Genomic DNA, 13,470 nt, shown 5'->3' on the forward strand with positions numbered 1-13,470 from the left:
TAATAAATGAATTCAACCAAATAGCAGGATATAAAATAAACATCTATCAACCAAAGGCATTTCTGTACATCAGTGACAAATCCTCTGAAAGAGAAACTAGGAAAACTACCCCATTTACAATAGCCTCAAACAACAACAACAACAACAACAACAACAACAACAATTTGGGAATCAACAAAAGAGGTGAAAGGCCTCCACAATGAAAGTTACAGAATGGTAAGGAAAGAAATTAAAGAAGACCTTAGAAGAAAGGGAAAGATCTCCCTTGTTATTGGACAGGCAGAATCAATATTGTCAAAATGATCATACTACCAAAAGCACTACACAGATTTAATGCAATTCCAATCAAAATACCAATGACATTCCTCACAGAAATAGACAAAGCAGTAATGAAATTCATCTGGAAAAATAAGAGACACAGAATAGCTAAAGCAAGAAGAGTGAAGCAAGTGGCATCACTATACTAGACCTCAAACTATACCACAGAGTAATAGTAATAAAAACAGCATGGTATTGGCACCAAAACAGACTGGTAGATCAATAGTACAGAATAGAAGACACATAGACTAACACATATAATTACAGTTATCTTAGACAAAGCGCCCAAAACATACTTTTGAAGAAAAGATAGCCTCTTCAACAAATGGTGCGGGGAAAACTGGAAATCCATATGCAACAAAATGAAATTAAACCCCTATCTCTCACCATGCACAAAACTTAATCAAAGTGGATCAAGGACCTAGGAATTAAACCAGAGACACTGCACTTAATAGAAGAAAAAGTAAGCCCAAATCTCCATCATGTCAGATTAGTCCCCACCTTCCTTAAAAAGACTCCTAGAGAACAAGAATTAAAATCAAGAATCAATAAATGGGATGGATTCAAACTAAAAAGCTTCTTCTCAGCAAAGGAAATAATCAGTGAGGTGAAGAGAGAGCCTACATCTTGGGAGCAAATTATTACCACTCACCTATCAGATAAAGCCCTAAATTGTAGGATATATAAAGAACTCAAAAAGCTAAATACCAAAACCCTAAATAGCCTAATCAATAAATGGTCCAAGAAACTGAATAGACACTTCTCAGAAGATGATATACAATCAATCAACAAACAAATGAAAAAATGTTCAACATCTCTAGCAATTAGAGAAATGCAAATCAAAACTACTCTCAGACTTCATCTCACTCCAGTCAGAACGGCAGCTATTAAGAATACAAACAACAATAAGTGTTGGCAAGGATGTGGGGAGAAAGGCACACTGGTACATTTCTGGTGGGACTCAAATTGATGGAACAAAACATGGAAAGCAGTATGGAGATTCCTTGGAAAACTTGGAATGGTACTATCATTTGATCCAGTTATCCCACTCTTTGGTTTATACTCAAAGGACTTATAAACAGCATGCTATAGTAATGCAGCCACATCAATGTTTATAGCAGCACAATTCACAATAGCTAAATTGTGGAACCAACCTAGATGCCCTTCAGTAGATGAATGGATAAGGAAGCTGTTGTATATATATATACATAATGGAATATTACTCAGCATTAAAAGAGAGTAAAATCATGGCATTTGCAGGCAAATGGATGGAGTTGGAGAATATTATGCTAAGTGAAGTAAGCCGATCTCCCCCCAAACCAAATACCAAATGTTTTCTCTGCTATGAGGATGCTGATCCATAATGGGGATGAGGAGTGGGAGGAGCATGGGTGGAATGGAGAGGAAAGGGGAAGGAGGGGAAAAGAGGGGGCAGCATGGTAGGAAAGATGGTAGAATGGGATAGAAATCATACCCCAAGTACATGTATGAAGACATGAATCGTGTGACTCTGCTTTGTGTTCAGAGACATGAAAAATTTTGCTCTGTATGTGTACTAAGAATGCATATGTATTTTGCTATCATATATAACAAATTAGAATAAATAAATAAAATAAAATATGTAGAAATTAAAAAAATAATAAAAACTATCTGAAATTATTTATGATAATTAAAATTTGTGAAAATAAAAACTATTTTTAATATTAGTTTTCTTTAGACCTTTAGAAACAAGGTGGGACCAGACCAGTGGTTCTCAAGTACGGATGAATTTGCATGCCAGGGGACATTGGAAATATCTAGAGAATTCTATTTTTATACAAGATGGGGGTCTTACTTTGTTGCCCAGATTGGAGTGCAGCGGCTATTCAAGGCATGATCACACTTCTGATACTTAGTGTAATTCTGACTTGCACACTATAGCCCATAATTCTTGGTCTCAAGGATCCTCCTACCTCAGCTTCTTGTGTTGTTGGGATTATAGGTGCATACCACTGCAATTGGCTGAGACATTTTTAATTGTCACAACTTGGCAGTGCTGCTGGCATCAAGTAGGTAGAATCCAGGGGGACTGGTAATATTTCCACAGTGTAAAAGACATTTCCCCCAAACAAATATTTATTTATCCTAAAATCTTGGTAGTGCCTATGTTGTGGGACCCTGGACTAGCATTAGTGAATGCATTAGTCAGATTCCCACACTGTGACAAAACACCTGAGATAATCAAATTAAAAAGAGGAAAGGTTTTTTAGCTTACATTTTTGGAGGTTTCCATCCACGGTAAGTTGGCCCAAATCTTTTGGGCTTGTGGAAAGGCAGCATATCATGCCCATGTACATGGTGAAAGAGACCTATTCACCTCATGGTAGCCAGGAAACAAAAAGAGTAATAGGAAGGAACCAGGGTGCCAATATCTGCTTCGAGGTCATAGCTCACTCTCCTAAACCTAATTTCCTTCTCCACCTCTTAAAGGTGCTACCACTACTTCCTGGTAGCAGTACCGCTGGGGACCAAGCCTTCCATACAAGAGCCTTTGAGGAACACAGCCAAACAATGGCAGTGACTAATTAACAGGAAAAACATTCCGTGTCAGCAGCCTGCGACACACAAGCTCACTTAAGGAACAGGCAATTAATTACTTTTGTGGCTGTTTGTCCTCTAGTAAAGAATTTACCATTGATTTTGAGGTTTTCAGAAGTGTTTGGACATTGTCAGGCAGAGGGGTGAGTGCAGCTCTTGTATTTCTTGGAAGGTTGTTTTTGACAAGTGACTTGGGAAAGAGCAGCCCGTGTCTACAATGCCAGGGAGGATGTTCCTGTTCACTTTGGTTATAAGGAATTGTAACTATAATAACCACAAGGACTATTAAACAATGGGTTGGGTTACTGAGACAACCTTTGGAGGTTTGGAAAAATGAGATGACTTAAGCATATTCTGCCAAAAGTGAAGAGCTCAGCCACAAATTGTTTTCAGGCAGCTTGTATTAGTTTCATGAATTTATACATGTCACAAACAGATATTTAAAAGAAGCTATCCTTTAAAGGAAACTTTTAGACTTTAAATTTGAGACTTTGAGATGGGGTACTCTGTAGACACAAAGCTCAGTAAGTCTTTTTAAAAACATTTTTAGTTGCAGACGAACATGATAACTTTGTTTTATTTATTTATTTTTAATGTGGTGCTGGGAATGGAACCCCGTGCCTCACATGTGCTCCACTGAGCCACACCCCCAGCCCAGTAAATCTTTATTGAATGAATAAAGTGAAGTCTATGCAGAGTCATCAGGACTCATGAATCTGGCCTTTGTGGATTTGCGGCACTTAAAATGTACCCCTTGTAGTCTTACAGCAGGATTCTCTTTTGTGAAAAAGGCATCTTGGTGCTTGAAAAATGATACCCCAAGGTGAAGTCCTCAGATGAAGGCTCAGAAGTTTCTCTCTGTCTTCCTCTTCCCCTCCTGGCTCTCCTCCCTCATTTCCCCTTTCCCACAGGCAGGCCAGGGAAACTGGAATTGCTCTTCCCCAAGGCAGATCATAGAAACCAGAACCCCATTTCCCAAAGCCAGCCATAAAACCTAAAATGATTGCTTGGACTTTTCCTTGACTTTCCGTGTAAGAGCTGGCCATCAAGGAATTCTCCGGCCTACCCTTGCCCAAGAGTAGGTCATAAGATTTTTCTTCTGGAAAGTGCTGCCCCTACCCAGGAGAAAGACAGGCTGTGACTGAGAGGCCAAGAAGAATCTGAACAGACAGGCCTTCCCCGCACTCTATTCCTCTTAGATCCTACTCCATTTGTGCAATCATATTTCCACATGTTGTCTGTGCTTCATTGAACCTAAGCATATTATTAGATATCTCCTCTGTATCTTCATTTCTGAAGACTCCCCTGTCATATAAAAGTATGATTAAATACATTTTTATGCGTTTTTTCTTGTTAAATTGTCTTTTGTTATAGGGGTGTGGTTGTAATGGGCAGGCAAAGGACCACCCCCTTCTCCTCCCTGCATACAAAACCTCAGTTACATCCAAATCAGTTCCTCTGGGGCCTGCCCTTGTGTGGCTAAACAGGACAGGAGAAAAGCAAGGATCCATTTCAAGTCCAAGACTCAAATCTGGGGTGGCCCTTTAATGCCAGGCAGCAATTGTTTTGTTCCTTTTCCCAAGAACTTTCCCTGTCTCATTGGTATAAGAAAATTATTTTTTCTTTCCTCAAACATCCAGCTTCTATCTCACCTTTCTGCTTCAGTGATGGAACCGAGACCCCTGGAGGAGCCCCACACCCGTCCCAGTACCTCTCCCCAGGGATGGCCTCCCTGTGCTATTGTTGTAGAGCAGCTGTCCTTAGCCCTGTCTGAGGTTGGTCCTTTCCCTGCACTTCCAGTTCCATCCACGACTACACAGGACACCGCCCAGTGATTTTCCCTTCTTTCTTAAGCATCATCGATTTTACCACCTTCCCAGATCATTCCCAACACATTCCATATATCCCATCTTAAAAACAAAGCAAAACAAAAACAATTTTCTTGATCCAATTTCTCATACCACTTAGATCCCTATTTCTTATCTGCTCTTGTTAGTAAACTTAAAAAAAACCCCTCTCTATTGATGACTCTGATATGATTTTTTTGTGTGTTTAGCTTTACTTCTGAAGTTTTGGAAATCTATTGAAGACATATTATCCTTTCCTTTGTAAATCAGGTTATCAGGTTGAAAAGTGTGGTGATGCCTTTAAGACCGTTTGGAAGAACTTTGTTATATGAATTTGATCACAGAATTATGCTTTTGGAATTCTGCCAACTTTTTATAGTTTTTTTTCCCCCACCAGCTACCACTTGAATCATTAATTTGTCTGGCTGTGTAGTTCCACTGCTCTAATTCTCATTTTTAATTTATTATTAAAACTGCTGTGGCTAAAAATGCAAATATTCACATATGCTAGACTTATGTGTAAGAAATGAGCAAAGAAACTATGAATGAGGGCCTGGAAAAGATGGGATTTTCTTTCTTTCTTCTTCTTCTTTTTTTTTTTTAATGCCTGGGATTTTAAGAATCACAGGTTTTGAGGGTTTAGGATAGCAATCCTCAATTGTGTGGGATATCATTATGAATTTTAGTTAGGGCTCAGTACTATCCTGTTACATAAGCCTTCAATAACCATTTACTGAACGAATATAAGCCTTCAATAACCATTTACTGAATGAATACAAGCCTTCAATAACCATTTACTGAATGAATACATCTATTTTCTAACACAGAGTGCAGCTGAGGTTCCTGGATCTTGTATCTGTATTTTACAAGTGTACGTCCCAAACAACAACAAAGCTCTTTTTCTTGACTACCTGTCACATTCTATCCCAACTCACTGGTGTGATAACACCAGTTTTATTGATTATGCTGATAGCTCGGCCAAGAAATAAAGATCCTAAATCAAAGACAGTTGTATTTTTTCTTAATAACTCTTTAATTTAACATCTTATTTCCATTCCAACTGTCTCAGCCTTACTTCCAATCTGTATTAGCTCATGTCTAGGTAATAATTTTTTTTTATATTTATTTTTTAGTTGTAGTTGGACACAATACCTTTATTTTATTTATTTTTATGTGGTGCTGATGATTGAACCTTGGCCTTGCACATGCTAGGTGAGTGCTCTACTGCTGAGTCACAACCCCTATTATATATTACCAGCCCCTAGGTAATATATTTTTGATATTTTCCTTTTGATTACACTTTAGCCTTATGGTTTAAGTGTTGCCAATTAGCCACAGTCTCCATTCCCCTAGTGTGTGTGTGTGTCTTTATTTAAAAAGTTTCTCTTTTTTTGAAATTTAAAATTGATAAATAAAGTTGTATACATTTATGGGGTACAATGTGATCTTACATACATGTATATTGTGAAATGATTAAATCAAGCAATTAACATAGCCATTATCTTGCACACTTATCATTTTTTTTGTGTTGAGAACATTTAATATCTACCCAGCAATTTTCAAGTGTATAATACATTATCATGAAGTATATTCATCAATCTCTGGAACTTATTCATTCTGTCTGATTGAAATGTTTTACTCTTTAACCAATATTTTTCCATTTCCCCGAACCAAGCTCTCTTCCCCCAAGTCCTAAATATCCACCATTCTACTCTTGACTTGTATGACTTTGAATTTTTTAGATTCCATGTATCAGCAAGAGCAAGTGATATTTGTTTTTCTCTACCCGGTTTATTTCACTTAACATAATGTTAATTTATGATGTTACAAATTGCAGGAATTCCTTCTTTATAAAGGCTGTGCAGTATTCCATTATGTGTTTAATATATGTAATATTATATTGTATTTTCTTTATTCATCATCTGTGGATGAACACTTTGATACATGATCTACATTTAAAAAAAATCTAATAGTCCATTATATTAACTTTTCACTCTGGTCAGTAGTGTTTTCTTTCATAGTTTTGAGTTTTTAATATATTTTGGGCACTAAGCTAAGTACTTTAAATGACTCATTTCACCTTATCCTCCTAACAATGCCATTAAACAAGTATGACTATTGTCATGATTTTACAGTGCAGGAAGATATAACATAGAGGAGTAGATTGCTTAGGGGTCACAGAACTGGTATGTAGTAGAAGTGTATTTAGACCCATATCTGTCTGATTCTAGAACACGTGTTCTTAACCACTGTGCCTCTACTAGACTCCCACGTAGACTTGCTTATAAACTCCTGAAAACTTGTTGATACTTCTGCCTCCTCACACCCCTTTTTCCATCCCCAACTTTATTTCTTGGCTTATGAGAGTGTCTCTGAATATCTTTTTTTAATCTGTCTAAATCTTCAAGATCAAGTTCAATTATACTTTCTGACTTCCTCCTTATAATTTCTCTTCTGAGTGTTCTGTTCCCCATTGAAATCCTTCATTAAAGACATGAGATGCCACCTGTTTTGGTCAGCTTTGTTGCTGCTGTGACTAAAATATCTGACCAGAAAAATTGTAGAAGGGGAAAATTTTATTTGAGGGCTCACAGTTTCAGAGTTCTTAGTCCATAGAAGGCTGGCCCATTCCTTGGGGTAGTGAGGTGAGGCTGAACATCATGGCAGGTGAGCATCATGATGGAAGAGTGTGGCAGAGGGAAGCAGCTCACATGGTGATCAGAAAGCAGAAAGAGAGGTCTCCACTTGCCAGATACAAATATATACCCCAAAGCCACGCTCCATTCCCACCTCCTCTAGCCATACCATATAATTCAGTTACCACTCAGTTAATCCCAATCAGAGGATTAATGCACTGACTGGATTAAGCCTCTTACAACCCAATCATTCCTCCTCTGAACCTTATTGCACTCACACATGAGCTTTTAGGGGACACATCACAACCAAACCATAACATTACCTCATCATCGTATTTTATTTTCATCTAGAGTTTTCCAAGGTATTTTTCCTTAAGTTTAGAGACAAACATATTACATCTAAATAAGTATTTTCTTAGGGTTTCTTGACAGAAATATTGGAGAAAGAAGGTTTATAAATTTAGATTCATGGTTCATGTGAAACAATGATTTCCAGTGAAGACATTGATTATCCTTTATCTTTAGGAGTTTAAGCAAGAAAATTAAAAAGAAGAAAATATATTTGTTTCATAAATTCTCCTCTCTAGTGAAGTTTCTAGAAATAACTGAATTGGTCAAGTCTCATGGAGAACTTTATATTTAAATGCACAAAGTACTGTCAAAAGGGACCAAACAGAGTAGAATGCAAAAAATAGGCACCAAGTATTCTGAGTGGCAGGTACTACACAAGATGTTCAGTAAAGTTATATTGTACTCTTGTGAAAAGTTTTGATGGGCAAATTTAAGCAAGTCACTTTATCTTAGCAAACCTGACATTTCCTCACATGTCAAAAGAGGAGGTAATACCAGCTGTTATAATATATTTGATTCCAGGTGGAGATGGAGTGTTAATAAAGAACAGTTTGAAAGTTCATTTCTCAAGAGGAAGTACTAGTGAGAGAAGCTAAATTGAGACAAACTGAGAAAAAATATGAAATGGAATTAAGGAAAAGTAGAGAATAAATAATATAAATACTGTTTTAAGACTCTGGGAAGCTGTTCAATGCCTTCTCATTGTCAATTTCCCCCTTTCCTCTGAAAACAGGATCCCCATTTTGTTTGTGGTGACAATGTGTTCTGCACCAGTAGACAAGATGACTCAACTGAACAACAACAATAGTACTCTGGTTTCCTGTTTCCTTGGTAGTTAGGTGTGGCTATGTGACCAAATTCTGACCAAGGAGACCTAAGAGGCAGAAGTCTAACTGGGAATATCTGGAAAAGCTACTGCATTCCGGATGAAAGAGGGGGAAAATTCAACTGCATATCATTGTTTTCCTTTCTTCTGCTTTGAACCTGGACTTGATGTGTGGAGCCACAGTGGCCATCTTTCCATCCTATAGAAGAAAGTGTAACATAAAACCCAGTGCATACAGGGTGGGGGAGTGGGAAGGATAGGAAGGCTTGGGACCCTCCCAGCATGACTGAACAGCAGACCCAAGGCCAGTAAGCACTTGCTTTTGTGTTTCTGTGAAAAAAATTAAGTTCTTATTTGTCTCAGCCACTGTCACTTGTTCTTCATCTTTGTTGCTTCTAGAATGAATTTTTAACGGACCCAAAAGAGGCTGATGAGAGTAGCAAAGCAGACTGCCCTGGAGGGGAGTACAAAAACCTGTGTGTCTAGATAAAGGAACCTGAGAATGACTGTCAAAAAGTGAAGGCAAGGGGTGGGGTTTAGAGGAAACACTTTAGGAATGACTTGAAAAGTTAGGCAAGAGGGAGCTAAGTGTGATGTTTTTGTTGAAAGATTGACTGAGAACAATTAGAAAAACAAATGACGAGTGAAAACAGAAAGCTCTTGTAAGCAAAATTGATGCCAATCTGAGAAGAACTCAGTCTTGAAGAACTCGGTCCCCATGTTCAACACGTTGCTTGCTCTGGTATATATCTATGACAACTTTTGCCACAGTCTTGTGCTTTTAGGTATATATGAAAAAGTACACTTGGATCAGATAAACCAAAGTTGAAGAATATTCTATGTAGCAACTGGTCCCCATTCTTCAAATCTCACATTGTCTCCTGATTGAAAGAGACTACATTGCTATGGCCACTGAAGGCCATGTGTGATCCTGGATCAGGATTGTGATAATTGATAAAATGTGAATATGAACTTTAGCATAGATAGTATTATTTTATGAGTGTTAAACTTCTTGCATTTACAATTTTAATGGGGGTGAAGGAAATGTAATTCTTACAAAGTAAAATTAGAGTATTTAGGAATAAAAGGTCAAAATGTCTGCAACTTCCTCATTTTGCAAGCAAAAAAATATGTATATATGTTTGGTGAGGGAGGTACAGCACATGTGGCAAAATGCTAACACAAGGTGAATCCGGGAGAAATCTTTGTAGGTGTTCATTGCAATACTTTTGTAATATTTTTATATGCTTGAAAAATTTCAAGATAAGAGTTTTAAAAAATAAGTTTGGTAATCATCTCTTTAACTTGTGGCTGAAAATGGTTTGTGAAGTTTCCAGGTTTTTAAATTTTCACTGTTTTGGAGAAACTTTGGCTCTTTTTCTGCCTGGTACTTGAGTACATACCCACACAGTTTTTGGGTAAATAGGAAACTACCTAGACATCATACATGGGTTCCATACTTCAAGTTTTCTGAGAATTCTGGATATGAAGCAAACAGAATTTTATATGCTAGGAATATTATTTATAAAACATTTCATTTTATTTCACCTGTGATTTTATGACTTGGAACCTAGGGTTTTAAAAATCTTTAACCAAAGGTCAATCTCAAAGGCATGTAGAGACTGTAAGAGTTGGAGAAGCTTTTATTGACCATGGTGCCTAGTGGAGCTCTTACCTTTGGGGACAAAATAACAATAAGCAGAACTCTGAATGTCACCAAAGGCATCTCCAGGCAGTAACTGTGGTCCAATGGCATGCCGCTGGGCCACAGGTTTAAGTGGTCACTGCTTCATTTTTGGATTTCCTGTGGTGGCTAATATTTTGTTAATGACATCAATTGAGGGCTTAGGACTTAATTTCTTGGCATTTTCATGCAACTATTTATTATTCAGCAAAACCAAAAGCTTATTTAATTTTGAATGCCATGTTCTCCTGCTTTGACCTTTTCTTGGAATGACCACAACCTTGTTCTCTACCATGTGCTCCATATACTTGTGGGGCTGCCACTGGGCGGACAATGTTGTTCTTAGAAGTTCCTGGTAGTGACTCTGTGGGCTTCATCAAGGTTTTATTAAACCTCAGTTTTAAAATTTAACACAGGGGTTAGGAACTCCTTTCCTGGTTGTTTTGCATGGTTGAATAAAATTAAAGGATTGAAAGGGTCTTTTCTGTTGCCTTTCACGGAAGTCAAAGTACAAAAGTGAATCACCTTTTGTACATCCATTGGTCTTTACTTCCAGATTAGTTCTATTGTAATTAATAACTCTGCTAAAAATATACCTCATGGAATCTGTATCATCCAATCAATCTCCAATTCATGCACTCATATGCACCATGAACCAAACAAATACTGGCTAAGATGCTAATTGTTACATGTGGTCCACTTTGATAATAAGACCTTCTCTGATTCCAAGTGGACATTACTTACACCTTCTTTCTCTTGTTGTAAATGTTCATTAGGAGCTACTTAATACTATTCTTAATTTTTGTAGGACATCCTCACTTCCAAAGCTTTCCCGATTTCCTTTTTAAGGAACATTCCCACCCATGGGCATTTATTTCATGTTGCTGGCTGCCTGACTTCCTTTTTCTGTCTATGCTGCCACCTCAAATTAAGAGACAAACCTGTGAGGGGAGGTGGTTGCTGATTCAGGTCACTGGGTTAAATAGTGAGAAAGGATTTATTTTCTACCACTTTGGTCATACTCTGTTATTGCTGTTGCTACCTGGGCTTGCTTTGTTGACTGCCTGTTGACCTGCTCATTAGTATCCAGCTCACTAGACCAATAAATGGGTTGGATGCTCATCTATAGGGAGAGGGAGCACCATTCCTTTATAAATGAATTATTAAGCAGAGAAGCCATGGCTTACATGATCATTTTTATTTATTTATTTTTAATGAATTCTTTCTCTTAAAAAAAATCTCTTTAGCTTCTCTTTGACCCTTACAATTCCTTTTGCATCTGCTCATCTTTAAGGAATAAACAATTCCCTTTCTCTTTGTTCCTCATCTTCCACCTTCAGTCCTTCAGCAATTGGTGGAGACTCTTTGACTACAAATATCCTGAATGTCAGCTTCTTTCTCTAGAGTGTGAGCCCAGCATGATTTCCGACTTGCAGTCATCTCCCACTTGGACTTCCTTCCAGCTTACATTCCTGCCTCTTCTCACCCTCTTCTCCCTACAGCAGCCAGAGGGATCTTTCAAAAACAAATTAAACCATGAAAGTGACCTTACTCAGAACTTCTACTAGCAGGTCTGAGCCTAAGTATCCCTCCCTTAGAAAGACTGTTTAAGATCATTGTAGCTAAAGTCTCTTCATATTCCTTGCTAGATACTATCCTATTCCACTGCATTTTCTTTATTCTTCACAACACTAATGACTATTTGAGAATTTTTTTTATTCGTTTACTTTTTTTTGTTATTCAAAAATCACCACCAGAATGTGAATTCCTGCAGGTGGTAGATCTTTCTGGTGTTGTTCACCACTGATTTCTTACACCTATATTGGTGCTAAGCACATGGTAGGAGCTTAAAAATTTGGTTGAAGAAAGGAAGAATGAATAAGTGTTTGTGTACATGAAATATTTAGAATAGTATTTTAAGGATGGTAGTGTTGTGACAATCTATTTAGAACTCATGGAAAGTGGTTCTTTTTTTTTTTCCTTCTTCCAGACTTTGGCTTCATTAGTTAAAATCCAGTTTCTATCCATATCTACCAAGGGCATCCTGGGTTGAGTATTAGTGTAGTCAAAAAGCAAGTCCTTGTTCCTCAAAGGACATAGCTCTATATCAGTGTCATGAATATTTTAGGGGTCACAGATTTCATCCATGGAAATAATAGATTTTGGAAAAAAAGATTTTTTTGGAGGGTGGGTGTGGAGAAGCAATGATAAAGGGAAGAGAGGGTTAGAGGAAGAAAGAAAAAGAAAAATATTTTAAATTAAGACTAGCTCTCCAGTAAAATTAGCAGTGGGGATAATACTATATATACTACTGTTATGGTTTATCATCAAATGGTGGCAAAAATCCTAAAGAGAGGTTGGATTTCAGATTTAGGTTTTAGAATGTATACTTGTATTAATCAAGTGAAATTGACAAGTTGACATAGAATTCACTCTTTTGCAGAAACAGTAGATAAAATTTTGTGTTTTATATACGTTTGAAATTCTTTAGCTTACCAGTATAAATCCTATGCAGTCCACCAATATTGCAACTCCAGAATGTACATAATTTCCTGGCTACATTACTTTGAAAGGTGAGTACAGTTTCTAAAGAAGTCTTTAATTTATACCAGAAGAAGAAAACTTAGTTCAGCTGAGGGTGAATCACAGTTCTCTTCATAAATGTAGTGAAATTATTTTATAGTTTTTTGAGAACCTATAGTTTTCTAGTCATATTAAAAGTCACTAGCAATGCTTTTATTTTTTGCACAAAGAACACAGTATTTTCAAAATGAGCTTGTTTTCAGTCAGATATCTTTTACTTCAATAATTAATTACCTGTCAAAATGATATAATGTATTCTTATTATAAAGATGTACTTGGGAAGTTGCTTCTCTTGCATGACCATGGTTCTGCAATTTTTTAAAGAAATTGGAAATATGCTGAGGAAGTGAGGGTATCTTGGATGTATTTTCAATAAAGCACCTTCCTCATTCAGCACCAGTTCATCCTCATCTTATAGCACCCATATAAAGGAAAATCCAAGTGAGCTAATGTAATGTGTACACCTGTGCATAAAGCTTATCATGAGTAGTGCTATTGGTTAAAATGTAAATATAGTAAAATAAGGAAGGTGAAATTATATTCTTTTTTAATATTTATTTTTTAGTTGTAGTTGGATGCAATACATTTATTTATTTATTTATTTTTATGTGGTACTGAGGATCAAACCCAGGGCCTTACACACGCTAG

The 13,470-nt window shown here is 37.0% G+C and overlaps 1 protein-coding gene across 1 annotated transcript in view; it reads right to left on the reverse strand.

Annotated features, from left to right (window-relative positions):
- Window positions 1-13,470, reverse strand: part of Rxfp1 (relaxin family peptide receptor 1) — a 137,774-nt gene that overhangs the window by 111,776 nt on the left and 12,528 nt on the right. The window lies entirely within an intron of this gene.

The sequence above is a fragment of the Ictidomys tridecemlineatus genome, chromosome 9, assembly GCF_052094955.1.
Source record: "Ictidomys tridecemlineatus isolate mIctTri1 chromosome 9, mIctTri1.hap1, whole genome shotgun sequence".
Lineage (NCBI taxonomy): Eukaryota > Metazoa > Chordata > Mammalia > Rodentia > Sciuridae > Ictidomys > Ictidomys tridecemlineatus.